The sequence below is a fragment of the Ambystoma mexicanum genome, chromosome 10 (assembly GCF_040938575.1).
Source record: "Ambystoma mexicanum isolate Mex_15411 chromosome 10, UKY_AmexF1_1, whole genome shotgun sequence".
NCBI classification, from domain to species: Eukaryota; Metazoa; Chordata; class Amphibia; order Caudata; family Ambystomatidae; genus Ambystoma; species Ambystoma mexicanum.
This window is the reverse complement of record NC_090932.1, coordinates 820,672,517-820,686,104: the sequence shown is the minus strand read 5'-3', so window position 1 is coordinate 820,686,104 and position 13,588 is coordinate 820,672,517.

Genomic DNA, 13,588 nt, shown 5'->3' with positions numbered 1-13,588 from the left:
CTATTTATAATTACTAAGGGCCTCATTACACGTTATGTGGTAACCCATGGTGCTATTAGCACCATGGTTGCCGCCGGCACCAACTGGTACCACCATGGAGAAAAGGGGAATTACCACTCCATTCCAAGGTTGGCGGGGTGGTAATTCCCCCATTTCTCCATGGCCCTTCCCCATTCCCATTTTTGCTCAATAGGGCTCAATGGGAATGGGGAAGGAGCTAATTACGGTACCGAAAATTGCGGTACCGTAATTAGCACCAACGTCCCTTTTGCGGGTCCCAACTTTAACGGCTGGTCTACACCCGCAAAGGGACCTCGTGGTAAGGCAGTAACGATTTACCGGTACCAGTGCCCTTACCGGTACCGGTAAACCCTTACCGCCTACTGTGTAATGAGGCCCTAAGTCTTACTTTTAGACAACTTATTCTTTCTGTTGTTTTCTCTATATGGGAAGAATGACAAATGCACTACCTCAAAATCTTCCCCATATCACAAGTGCTATTCCAGATGCACTAAGAAAAGAGAAAAACAAAAACACACTCCACGTCTGCTTTCATGTATTTTTGTGTTTTATAAACAGTCGCATTTCAGAACACCATCTTACCCTTGTTTTTTTTTCAGAAATAAACAGAAAAAAGTACAGCAGCAGAACGAAATTCACTTTGCATCATCTGTAACAAAGAGAAAAAAGAAAACATGCAGCAAAAGAACAATATTCACTTTGCAACATTATAAAGTGTCAATTAAACACAGGGGATTCCTTTTTTTTCTACTCTGCCTGCCTGATATATATTAGGTAATGTGTACAGCAGTCACAATAATCTCCATTCACTTTGATAATTACCAGTTATCTGTAGTTCTCCCACACGCGATCTCCCTTGGCTCGTGGCCTCCGATGAATGGGCCCGGGGTTTTCTTTTTAAAGTGTATGGCGAGAACATGCAGTTCAATCTGCAATCTGCGGTTCTCAAGCCGGTGCCAAGTGACCAGGAAACCCCAGTCTCTGAAGGTCAGCAGTGCAGCTGGAACGACTCCTCCCAGAAGCCCAGCAAAGGCGCCCTCACAGCAACTCTGCAAAAGTGAACTGAACATACTTCTGTCAGAGCTCGTCCAGCAAAGCTCTGTTGCTTACGCAGCCTGTCTTCAGATATACTTCCCTCCAATCATATTAACAGAAAGTTTATTAGGTTGCCACCCATGTTTCACAAACAATGGGATCTTCATACTGTAATAACTGTTTCTGTTTGATTTCCTGTTACCTTTCCGTCCTTCACATTTCAGCGCTGGCAGATAAATCAGAGAAAATGCACGTTTAAACTGAATCCCAGAACAGGCCTTTCCTGCCTCCTTTTTCTACATGGAGAGCACATTATAATGTTATTTAGTTAGAATTATTGTTAGTATTGGTTAATTAAGTCAGTCAATTAGACAGCTAATGTGTTCTCCTGTGAATGAGGCATTTCAAATAAGAAAGAAAAAATGTATTATGCTTTTAAATCTATAACCTGTCTTGATTTACATATCCATATGTCACACTGGCAACATCTGGCTGGCTATATGTGTGCCACATTATAGCAATAATGTGATTCCATGCAGTGGCGCTGCACTCCAAAATACAATAAATTATACTACAGGACTCAAATGAGTAAATTCAATGGTGGATTACGAGGCCCAGGAGGGTCTAGGGCAGCCTGCACTCACCTGCAAGGCACGCCAAGAGGGTGGTGATCAGGGAGCAGTGCCATTGTTCAGGGCCAGGCAGGCAGGTCCTGATAAACAATCAGGGTAGGGGGGCAGAATGGAGGTGTGAGGAGGGCCGGGAAGGGGAAATGGATCAGGAGGGATGCAGGGGTGTTGAGGGTGCGAGCAGGGACAGGGGGCTCACATTAGAAAATGCAATGGCAGATTACAAGGTCCAGGAGGGTCTAGGGCAGCCTGCACTCACCTGCAACTCATGTCAAGAAGGTGGCCAGCACGGTGCAGTGCCGTTGTTCAGGGCCAGGAAGGCAGGTCCTGGTAACCTGTCAGGGTAGGGGGGCGGTATGGGAGGTGGGAGGAGTGCCGGGGTGGGGAAATGGATCAGGAGGAAGGCTGGGGAGTCGAGGGTGGGAAGCGGGTCTGGGGCTCAAATCAGATTATAAGGCCCATGAGTGTCTAGGGCAGCCTGCACTCACCTGCAACGCATGCCAAGAAGGTGGTGATTTCGGAGATAAGGGAGCAGTGCCATTGTTCAGGGCCATGCAACCAGGTCCTGGTAACCAATCAGGGTAGGAGGTCGGGATGGGAGGCAGGAGGAGTGACAGGAAGGGAAAAAGGATCAGGAGGGATGCCGGGGAAAAGAGGGTGTGAACGGAGGCTGGTGGCTCAAATCAGAAAAATTCAATGGCGTATTACAAGGCCCAGGAGGGTATAGGGCAGCTTGCACTCACCTGCAACACACGCCAAGAAGGTGGCGAACATGGAGCATTGCCATTGTTCAGGGCCAGGCAAGCAAATCCTGGTAAGCAATCAGGGTAGGGGGCTGGGATGGGAGGCAGGAGGAGTGCCAGGAAGGGGAAATTGATCAGGGGGGATGCCAGAGAGTTGAGGGTGTGAACGGGGCCTGGGGGCTCAACTCAGAAAATGTAATGGTGGATTACAAGGCCCAGGAGGGTCTAGGGCAGCATTCACTCACCTGCAATGCACACCAAGAAGGTGGCAAACAGGGTAAGTGCAGTTGTTCAGGGCCAAGCAAGCATGTCCTGGTAACCGATCAGGGTAGAGGGGTGCGATGGGAGGCGGGAGGAGTGCCGGGCAGGGGAAATGGATCAGGAGTGATGCCACAGAGTCAAGGGTGCGAACCGGGCCTGGGGTCCCAAATCAGAAAATTCAATGGCGGATTACAAGGCCGAGGAGGGTATACAGCAGCCTGCACTCACTTGCAATGCACGATAAGAAGGTTGCGAGCAGGGAGCAGTGCTGTTGTTCAGGGCCAGGCAAGCAGGTCCTGGTAACCAATCAGGGTAGGGGGCGGGATGGGTGGCGGGAGGAGTGCCAGGAAGGGGAAATGGATCAGGAGGTATGCCGAGTAGTCGAGGGTGTGAACGGGGGCTGGGGAGTCAAATTAGAAAATTCAATGGCAGATTACAAGGTCCAGGAGGGTCTAAGGCAGCCTGCACTCAACTGCATCTCACGCCAAGAAGGTGTCGAGAAGGGAGCAGTAACATTGTTCAGGACCAGGCAAGCAGATCCTGGTAACCAATCAGGGTAGGTGAGCAGTATGGGAGGTGGGAGAAGCTCCAGAAGGGGGAAATGGATCAGCAGGGATGTCAGGGAGTCGAGAGTGTGAACAGGGGCCAGGGGCTCAAATAAGAATATTCAGTGGTGGGTTACAAGGCCCAGGAGGGCCTAGGGCAGGCTGCACTCACCTATAATGCATGCCAAGAAGGTGTTGAGCAGGGAACAGTGCCATAATTCAGGGCCAGTCAGGCAGGTCCTGGTAAACAATACGGGTAGGGGGGCAGGATGGGAGGTGGAAGGAGGGCCAGGAAGGGGAAATTGATCAGGACGGTTGCCGGGGAGTCAAGGGTACGAACAGGGGCTGGGGGCTCAAATCAGAAAATTCAATGCAGAAAACAAGACCCAGGAGGGTCTTTGGCAGCCTGCACTCACCTGCAACGCACACCAAAAAGATGTTTCAGGTTTGTTGGCTTCCTTTTCTTGGCTTCCCTTGTGGCTGCTGCTGTAAATGGGTGCTGGCGATAGGGAGCTGCTCCTGCTCCCCTCTGTGATGGTCTTGGCATGCTCCGCTGGGAGTCCTACCCACCACGATCTGGTTGTGGTCACACCACCACCTGGTACAGAATCTCTATCTCCTGCTTCACAACATTCTCCCTGTTTTTGTATGGGCCTAGCCTCCAGTGTCTCATGCTGCCATTCTTTGCCTGCTTGAAAGTAACAGGGCCTCATTACGACTTTGGCGGTAGCCATGTCACTATTGGCAGCATGGCTGCATCCGAAATCGGGTCCGGGTTCCCAGAATTAGGAATTACCGGGCCATTCCGAGTTCAGAGGGCCCGGTAATTCCTCCATCCAGGAACCCGGGCCCGGACCTTTCCCATTCCCATCTGAGCCCCCACAGGGCTCAATGGGAATGGGAGAGCGTGCAAACAACGGGCCAATTACGAGCGGCCTGTTGTTTGCTCCCTCTTCCCCTCGCGGGACCCGGTAAGGACGCCTGGTTTGACCAGGCGTTACTTACCGGGTCCCGCGAGGGGAGCTTGTAATGAGGGGGAATGGGTTTAACGGGTCTGCCTCCTTTTGTGGAGCCCGTTAACCCATTCCGCCTCAGTCATAATGAGGCCCACATGCTCCATGGCCCGTCTCTGTTCCAGCTCTCCCAAGCGTGATCACGTCATGGGGCTTCCACTGCATGTGACACTCTCTCACTCTCTCTCTTTCTCTCTCTCTCTCTCTCTCTCTCTCTCTCTCTCTCTCTCTCTCTCTCTCTCTCTCTCTCTCTCTCTCTCTCTTTCTCTGTCTCTCTCTCTCTAATCACTCCACTCATCTCAGTTAAATATACATTTATCCTTAAGGAGACATCTCCCTTTCCTTTTTTCAAATCGTTTTTTTTTTCAGCATTGCCACCAGCCAAATATATAGGGATCACATTATTATTCACAGCAAGTAGTCCAATATATGCTGCTATGGTGTGTGGCCTAGGTAGTTCCTCACAGGAATGGGAGTCCTCGTCCTCTAAGGGGAGCCCCTCCCAATTAGGTCCCACTGCCCAAACCCCTAGGCAGGGTCCTGTAGAGCAGGCTCACCTGCCTAGCCTCAAAGGGGGAGGAGGGAGGAATATACTTGATTTGTCACAGTAATTTCCACAAATACAAGAAATATTAATATTGGTTCTTGAGGTTAAAAATACTGCCAGAAGTAAATAATTATATATTACAAGTTGAAAATGTACATAGAGTCCAGCTAAAAGTCCTTAATATTTACCTGTACTTAAAAGGTGGTGTAACATCCCGGGCATAACACAAGGTAAAAGCTGGGTGCAAATTGCAAGCAAAGCCTACAAAACATAGAAAAACATGTAGCACACCAGAGACAAGTTACACAAACACACAGTATTTGTAGGGGTGTCCCAAACTTCTATACAATACAAACAGTGTGGTTCACACAATAAATCTAAGACCATCTCAGCTATTGACCCCTTGCCTAAGTATGTGCATCAAGCCAGCCAGGTGGAAATCAATGAAACCTGAGCAGCATACAGCCTCAACATCCACAGGGCAGCTAATCCCCTTCACATCATAAAAAAGGACCACAGGATCTAGAAGCACACCACAGTTCACCATGCTGGGTACAGAGCACTGAACCAACATGCACAGCAAATCAACATGCAGTTCAATGGAGACAACATGCATCAGAAACAGCACATGAATCCATGCCTGACTGAGATGGTGTAGGATTCAGATTGATAGCCCCATGCATTCACTCACAACTTGCCAAACTATACAAATAACGCATCACTGTACCCCTGTGACCGCGACATCAGCTTTGACACATTGGGAAAGATAGAGGCTGTAACCAGTTACCTGGGGAAACTGTTGATGCAATAGTCCTGTGAAACTACAACTTTTGGACTATCCTCAAAAGACACATTCCCAGATTGATGTGGCTCTGAGATAAGCCAGTGAGCAACAGATCATGCCCTTTTACTCATAGCTTTTGTCAGCTGGTCACACCAGAGCAATCCTATCTCCACTTGCTGCTCTTCACCACTTTTAGTCAACCACCCATTGCACAGCTCTGATTCTGATCAGATGACTGCATAATGCCAGGGGCAGCATACCCTAATTCTGAAAATGAATGTTCCTATCAACTTCCTTCTGGGTGATGTAATGTAATACATTGGAACAAATGCAAACATATGTGAAACCTCAGACCATGATTTAATTTGGCTGTCCCTAGTGGCATATGCCATAAGGTGGCACAGCTCTCATTATAATCAATTGCTTGACATGTAGACAAGTAAAAAAACATACATATGTCCACCCAGTCAGCAGATATCTCCTATTTCCCATGCAGGTGACCCCGAATACTGACAAATGCCCTGGCAAATGTCCACCACCCAGGATTCCACATGACAGCACAGTGATGCACATGTTAGGGTGAATTGCACAACTGTTCCTGAAGGAAAAGTTATTTCCCCTCACCAAGTGGTATATGGTTGTGTGATGTAGCCTGAAAAAGACAGCAATGTGTCGCACCACATATGCTCCTGAGGTCAGCACATGACAGTTTACCCAACTCACACCCATATGTTGCACTTGCATGTAAAATTGAAACACAGGCATGAACACAGACAATAGTTAACGTGTGCAAAACCTATGTTTTTCCCTATTTACAACCTAACACCCTAAGTGATCCTCTGTAGCCCATCTCCCAGTAGCAGACCACCAGCACCCTCCAATACTCTTTTGGATCATCAGAATCATTCCTTGACCTATCTCCCACTAGAACAATCACCTGCTGTATTGGCTCACCGAACCCCTCCCTTACTAGTCCTACTCCCACTACAACACCACAATGCCCTATTGGCTTATCCTACTCCCTTCCTAGCCCAGCCACCTCCAGTTAGCAGACTCAATGTCCTGTTCACTAGTCCCACCCTTTACCTCTCCCAAACCCCAATAGTACAAACTCCTTTTATATTGGCATAATATTGGTTAAAACCCTGAACCGTGGGAAAATGAATTCAGCCCTCCCTAGAAAAACATCCACAAACACCCCCCATTGGTAAATCACCTTAGAACCTAACTTTCTACAGCCTCTCTTTATAGGACTTTGGATGATTGAAGTGAGATGCCACCAGCCCTAGTTGTTCTCTGTCATGGCATCAGTCTTACAGAAGTCGCTGAGGTGGTGTTAGTTGTTGTGATCAATTAACCTTCCTGTACCTGCATTTGGACCAATGCCCCCTGCCTCTCCATAAACCAGGACATTATTCTCATCTGCTGCACAATTGTACAATTGGCTGTGAGCCAACAGAGGCATCTCAGGGAAATACCAATGTTTTAGATCATCTGCTGGATGTTCTGCTGCCTGCTGCACAGTGCCTCCATCTACAGTACCTATACCTGCTCTGCACATTGTGGCACCTCTACATTTCCTGTAGATAGGGCATGACCAACTGCTTGGCAGCTGCTGTCTCATATTCTTTGTCCTGGCCCTCTGGCCTGATTACTGTTCCGTATGTCTGATATTTTGCTGGGTGGATGGTGGTACCTGGAAATTCTGCATGATTATCCCTTACATCATCACAAACAATAGAATGTTCATACTGATGGTGACAAAACAGACACTCTTATCGATTGATAGACTCAGGGCTAGCTGCTTCAATATTCTAGCCTGCAGGTCACCATGAACACCTTCAACTGGCTCCAGTATGTCTAGTGCCTACCAAATGCAGGTATTGGCATGGGAGAGACATTCAGTGGTACAACAAAGGCAGATGGAGATGACGGTGCAATTGTGCTTACGCTTTATTTCAAGCAGCACAATGACATTTGTTTCTGCAATGTTTTTTGCATGAGTTTCTGTTTTCTACAGTGCTGTAGTTTCAGTAATAGTGGCAGCAGAGATGCTTGTGGTGGTTGTAAAGGCAGTTGTTGATGGTGCAACTATACTGATTGCCTGGGCAACGCGGTTTCTGAATCTGAGGGACAATGCCATTTCTTCCTCTGATTCTGTGTCAGGGTGTCATATTGGATAACAATACAGCACACAGACAAGTGCTTGACAAAGTGAACTGGAAGTATGCATGCAAGTGAAAGGGCCTCATTAGGAGTTTGGAGGTAGCCATGCTGCTTTTAGCGGCATGGCTACCCCCAAACCGGGTACCGGGTCCAGGTTCCGGAAATAGGAAATTACTGGGTCAATATCGACTTTGGGGGGCCCAGTAATTTCCATTCTCGGGACCCCGTACATCCCCAATCCAATTTGAGCCCCCATAGGGCTCAATGGGAATGGGGAGGATGTTAACAACGGGCTCGTTTATGACGGGCCCGTTGTTAGCATCTTGGTCTGCTAGCGGGTCCCGCTAAGGACGCCTGGTCTGACCAGACATCCTTAGCGAGACCCGTTGCAGACCTCGTAATGTGGCAGCCCGGAATGAATGGTGCCAGTCCCTTACCGGCACCGTTAATTCCGTGGCCGCACACGTTGTAATGAGGCCCATGGTGTTTGGATTCTGTGTGTATGTCCTGACACCAGGATGTGAAGATGTATCAGCTCTGGGAGCTGTCCCTTAACATGGAGACATAGGATGAGCTTGGAAATTGCTATGATGTAGCACTGCAGTGGGCCATATGTTTGCTATTTCAGTAAATGCATACTGGAAGTCAGTGTCATGTGCTCACTTTGTGCTATCACAGCTTTTTGCCCAGAAGTTCATAGGTATGATCACATTTGATTACAGAAAGTGACCATTTGCTTACTTGCATCCACCCTACTCCCCTCACCACATTTTAACCTTAGGTGCCCGCCTATTCCTTTGCTATTTACAGATAATCCGTTAAAATGCCACCTGACTTTGTGACTGGATAACAACAACGCTATCTCTTTCAGATTCTCATGGTAGATTTACTTGGTGATTATTTGCATACTTGCCGTGACAATAACTAATCAAGCTGCTAGTTGACTGGCTATTACTCCTCAACTGCAATCTCAGTTTCTACATATACCACATAAGAGGTTTGGGGGTAATCTTTGTGACAGGGAGCCAAAGCATTCTCAGCACCTTTAGAATGGAGTTTCCTACTATAAGGGCATTGGTATCTTGTTGTAAAGGTCCAGATTCAATGTTGCCGGATGGGGGGTGCACAAACCAGTGTTGCAAGTAACGTGGTGGTATTGAGTGTGATGTAGTGAGTGACATCAGGAATGGGGCATCATTTAACATAGTACTGATTGAATAAGGTGACACAAAAGCAGACACAGTGTGAGAAGTCCCATGATGAAACGTAATTAGGAGTGGGTGCTTTGGGTGTAGTATGGGGTAGTTGTATAGAGGGAGCACTGGGTGGGAGTGCAAGATGTCATAGGGGGTATATGCTAATGGGACCTTTGAGCAATATGTGAAACATAGAGAAGCCAGTTTGTCTGTAGGCCCAGAATTTAGGAAAACATTTCTCGTAGACAGCTCATAAGAAAAGAGCTGCAGGCATTTGTGTGACAAGCAGTATATATCTCTTGAGCAGAAACAGGGTGATGAAATGTTGAACAGCTGAATTTTCCTAGGAGCACACAGCCACAATGAAGTCACTGTAAGAGATACTTTCGTGGCCAATGAGCTAGGCACCTTGGTGCATGAGGAGAATTGGCAGAGAAAAAGAAATTAAATACGGTTAATTAAACTCCAGACATGCTGTGGTATCGTTTTTCAGATGTCACTTGGCAGCAAGGTGTCAGAAGGGCGCTGGGGGACAGAGCTTTGGGGTAGGGGTTAAGTAGAACAGGACGAGGAGCCAATAAGCAGGCAGATTTTTCAAATCCCATATGGTTGCTTTGGGTGTAGTATGGGGTAGTTGTATAGAGGGAGCACTGGGTGGGAGTGCAAGATGTCATAGGGGGTATATGCTAATGGGACCTTTGAGCAATATGTGAAACATAGAGAAGCCAGTTTGTCTGTAGGCCCAGAATTTAGGAAAACATTTCTCGTAGACAGCTCATAAGAAAAGAGCTGCAGGCATTTGTGTGACAAGCAGTATATATCTCTTGAGCAGAAACAGGGTGATGAAATGTTGAACAGCTGAATTTTCCTAGGAGCACACAGCCACAATGAAGTCACTGTAAGAGATACTTTCGTGGCCAATGAGCTAGGCACCTTGGTGCATGAGGAGAATTGGCAGAGAAATAGAAATTAAATACGGTTAATTAAACTCCAGACACGCTGTGGTATCGTTTTTCAGATGTCACTTGGCAGCAAGGTGTCAGAAGGGAGCTGGGGGACAGAGCTTTGGGGTAGGGGTTAAGTAGAACAGGACGAGGAGCCAATAAGCAGGCAGATTTTTCAAATCCCATATGGTGCAATATTGTACAATGTCTCCTCACAGATGTCCGCGGAGCACACCATTGGCCCGACTAAGTGTGAATGTCTCGAAACTTGCCATCTCAAGCCCTTCTGTGCATTGGGCATTGCCAACCGATGGCAACCAAGTGTTTTTGACTGATTAGCACAATCATGTAATTGAAAGGAAGTATGGGAAGTTTGTGACGTTGCGACGGGTGTTAATGTAAGTGTGGCCAAAAGGTTTATCATCCAATTAGGATCACTCAACAAATATTTAGATATAGTGGACTGATGTAGTCCCACCAATCAGCTCCTTTGTTCTGCCTTAGAAATGTGACTAAAATGTTGTATGTTATTTTGGCAAACTATGCATAAAATTCAGTTCAGTTGCACTGGACTGAACGAACCGTGCTTCCCAGCTATGTGGGTCCAAATACTATACAATGCATCTTGCTTGGTGTACCCATTTTTTAAAAATCAGTTTGTTCCCTTGAGTTACTTTTTGTGGACGTCCCCTGGTAAAATCTGATGCAGCAAAGAGTGCTGACCCATAGGATATCATATTTTAGTAGATGATAATGAGGTAAATCGAGTATTAGATGCAGTCAAGCCATCAACTCTGGAGCTATATGATAACTCTGATGTAAACATAGCATCAGATGCTGTCAGGCCTTAGACTATGGAGCTATTCTTAAACACATTCATCAAACAGAGTCTCCAATTTGCTTCTGATTACCCAGGGAATCAACTCTCTGTAGGTTTACAATATTCTTTTGGATAATTGATCTGCATTTCTTTCTATATCAAACCAAAGGAATATTTTATTGATTTAGCACTTTTGTTTATTTTGCATTGGACAGAAGTGGGGCAGCGCTTAAAAGCATGCATAATATGTCCTTTGTCTGCTGCTCGATCCCATGAGAAGTTGGATTCTGACAGCTTCTTGTACCTTTCTATTTGCCCAACAGGATAAAAGAGTTTGGTGGTAGAACATAAGAAAGTTATGGTACAATAGTATAAAATGAACTATCTACCAACCTTTGGGAAAAGGCATAAACTTTCTATTTAACACCAAAAAAAAATTGTGTAACTGTTTCTCCATCATTATATTTGATGCATTTGTAACTTTTTGGAATCTCTGTTTACCTTCCTGCACTTACTTGGCATATCATCTCCCTGAACTATGTACCCTTTCTATTCAATACTGCACTTAGTTCTCTGTTGTACTTCTCTAACACTGTCCTCTTTCATGTCTCCCTATCACTTAACGGATTTGGTATGTTCCAAGGCTGTGGCTGATCAGAGCCTCTCTTTGTCATCCACCCAATCCCTTCTTTACCTCTTGGGCAGAAGCAAAGGGTCTACATTTGGGGCCTTATAAATCACTGATAATAAATAAATAAATGCAAACATAAACAAATAAATCAATACATGTTTTACCAATATTATCCTATTCAGAGAGCACAACTAATTAGATGTTGTCACAGATGCAATAGGTGGATTTTTAAAGTTGCCAACCAGGTTTTCTACTAACCGTTCTTCTCTCTCTCTACATGCATAACAAATAATCCACTTTCCCTACTGTAGGGCAATCTACACAGAATAAAAGGATGCAAAGAAAAGCACTGAATTTACAATATAAAATGTGAGCTGCAACCTGCACACAGAGCCTGAAAAAGACACAGGTGAGGAAATTAGCGATGTTTGCAGGCCATCAAAAACATATCTAAAGTAAATGACAAGACAAACAAAGCAATATTTTTGGTTACATGGAAGGATCCATCAACATTTTGTTGATTGGAGAGCAGTCCAATCTCCTATGAAAAGCACAGCATTTCATAGGAGAGTCAAACCAGAATTTAGGCTTGCATCATGGATGTTTTCTTATTTACCGGAATGAGAATCAGTTGTGTATAAAGAAATATAGAGTGGCACAAAATTGTAAAATTTTGACAGGAGTATAATTTCAAATAAATCTGTTGCTTCTTTTGTAGAAATGTTAAAGCGATCAGCAAAAGAAAATGACTTTAAATGCTACATTTGTTTAAGAAAGCCAACAACATTGCCTGGACAGCAAGATTGCATTCCTACCCCCAACAGCTAAAGTAAGGGAATGGCTTGCTTTAAGGAAATTACACTCAGGCCCAGAGGATGGGCTATACAACTTTGACACTGCCTGAATCAAAGGACCAAACAGACCTTTTGTTCTGAGAAGCCAGGTCTTCCAGAGCAAAACAAATACTACTTATTCCAAACCCCATTGGGGAAGAAGTCTAGCTCAGGGGCAATGCGTCTGTCTTTAAAGCAAGACAATGCAGTGCAACACATGTTTGAGTCCTAATCCCATGCTAAGAAACCACTTGCTGGTATGAAGCCTGTTATAAAAGAACAATTATAATTAATTGAGCCTAACCAAACTGCCCTAAGATTGCAATGAGCTCTGGTCTCTTCTCAAATAATCAAATCTTCCCATCAGGCAGAAGAATGAAATTCACACCTCGGGCGACCTGTCATCTGACACAATGGACAGGCAGATACTAGAATCACTTAAAAGGGTGGGACTGGTTCAGAAATGGCCCTTGCCAGCTCTCTGCTTCAAAGTGCTTTCTGTTACTGGTTCCCTGACATTCTCTGGAATCATATATGGCCCAGCTCTGGGTTTCAAAATGCATTGACACCATTAGGCTGTTAACAGGCCAGGAACTTAAATACCATTCATATTTTGTTCAACCCACTACATGTAAATGGGAATAATGACCTATTCAATGCTACATATGGAATCATATTGTTGTTAATAACGTTTGAAATAAATATTCTTCAAGGCTTATTTTTTTGTTAAGTGTTCATGGTGAACAGCTTTATCAGCTGAATGTAGAACCATATTTTTTGATAATTGATTAATTATGCAAATTAGATGAATGTAAATATGCTTGCATAGTTACCACATACAGACAATGAAACTCATTGGAACGCACTCTGAAATGCGAGCTGTTTATTTCAGATATGGTCTTGCATAGTACAAGTGATGGGGTCATGGGAAGCATTACCTACCCAACCATTCATGAGGCATTTATGTTGTTTGGTGGCTGAAGAGAGATAGTTTCATCTGGAGTTCTCTAGAAGAACTTTATAGAGCACCTTGAATGTGGGAGGTATTCCAAAATTAGCATTGGGAGTAAAAACGAGTGGAATAGTATCTGAACTGAGATAGTTTACTACACAGAAGTCCATGTTGGGGGCATGTCAAGTAACCCATATTCCTGATGAAGGACGTTTGCATCTGGAGAGTTAATGGGCTTGTACTGGCCGAAACACTGGCGTGTTGACTGTTCTGTGAGAATAATGTTGATGTTTGAATAATCTGTGCATGTTATAAGAAATCATTAGCATAGATCCCTGAAATGTAATGGGAGAGCTCAATTGGAGATAGTAATGGCTCCCAAAATTTGTATTTATGTGCTGTTGTTCCTCAGAATACAAACAATGTTGATGGTAAAATATTTATGGTCTATGATGCATTGACATTTAT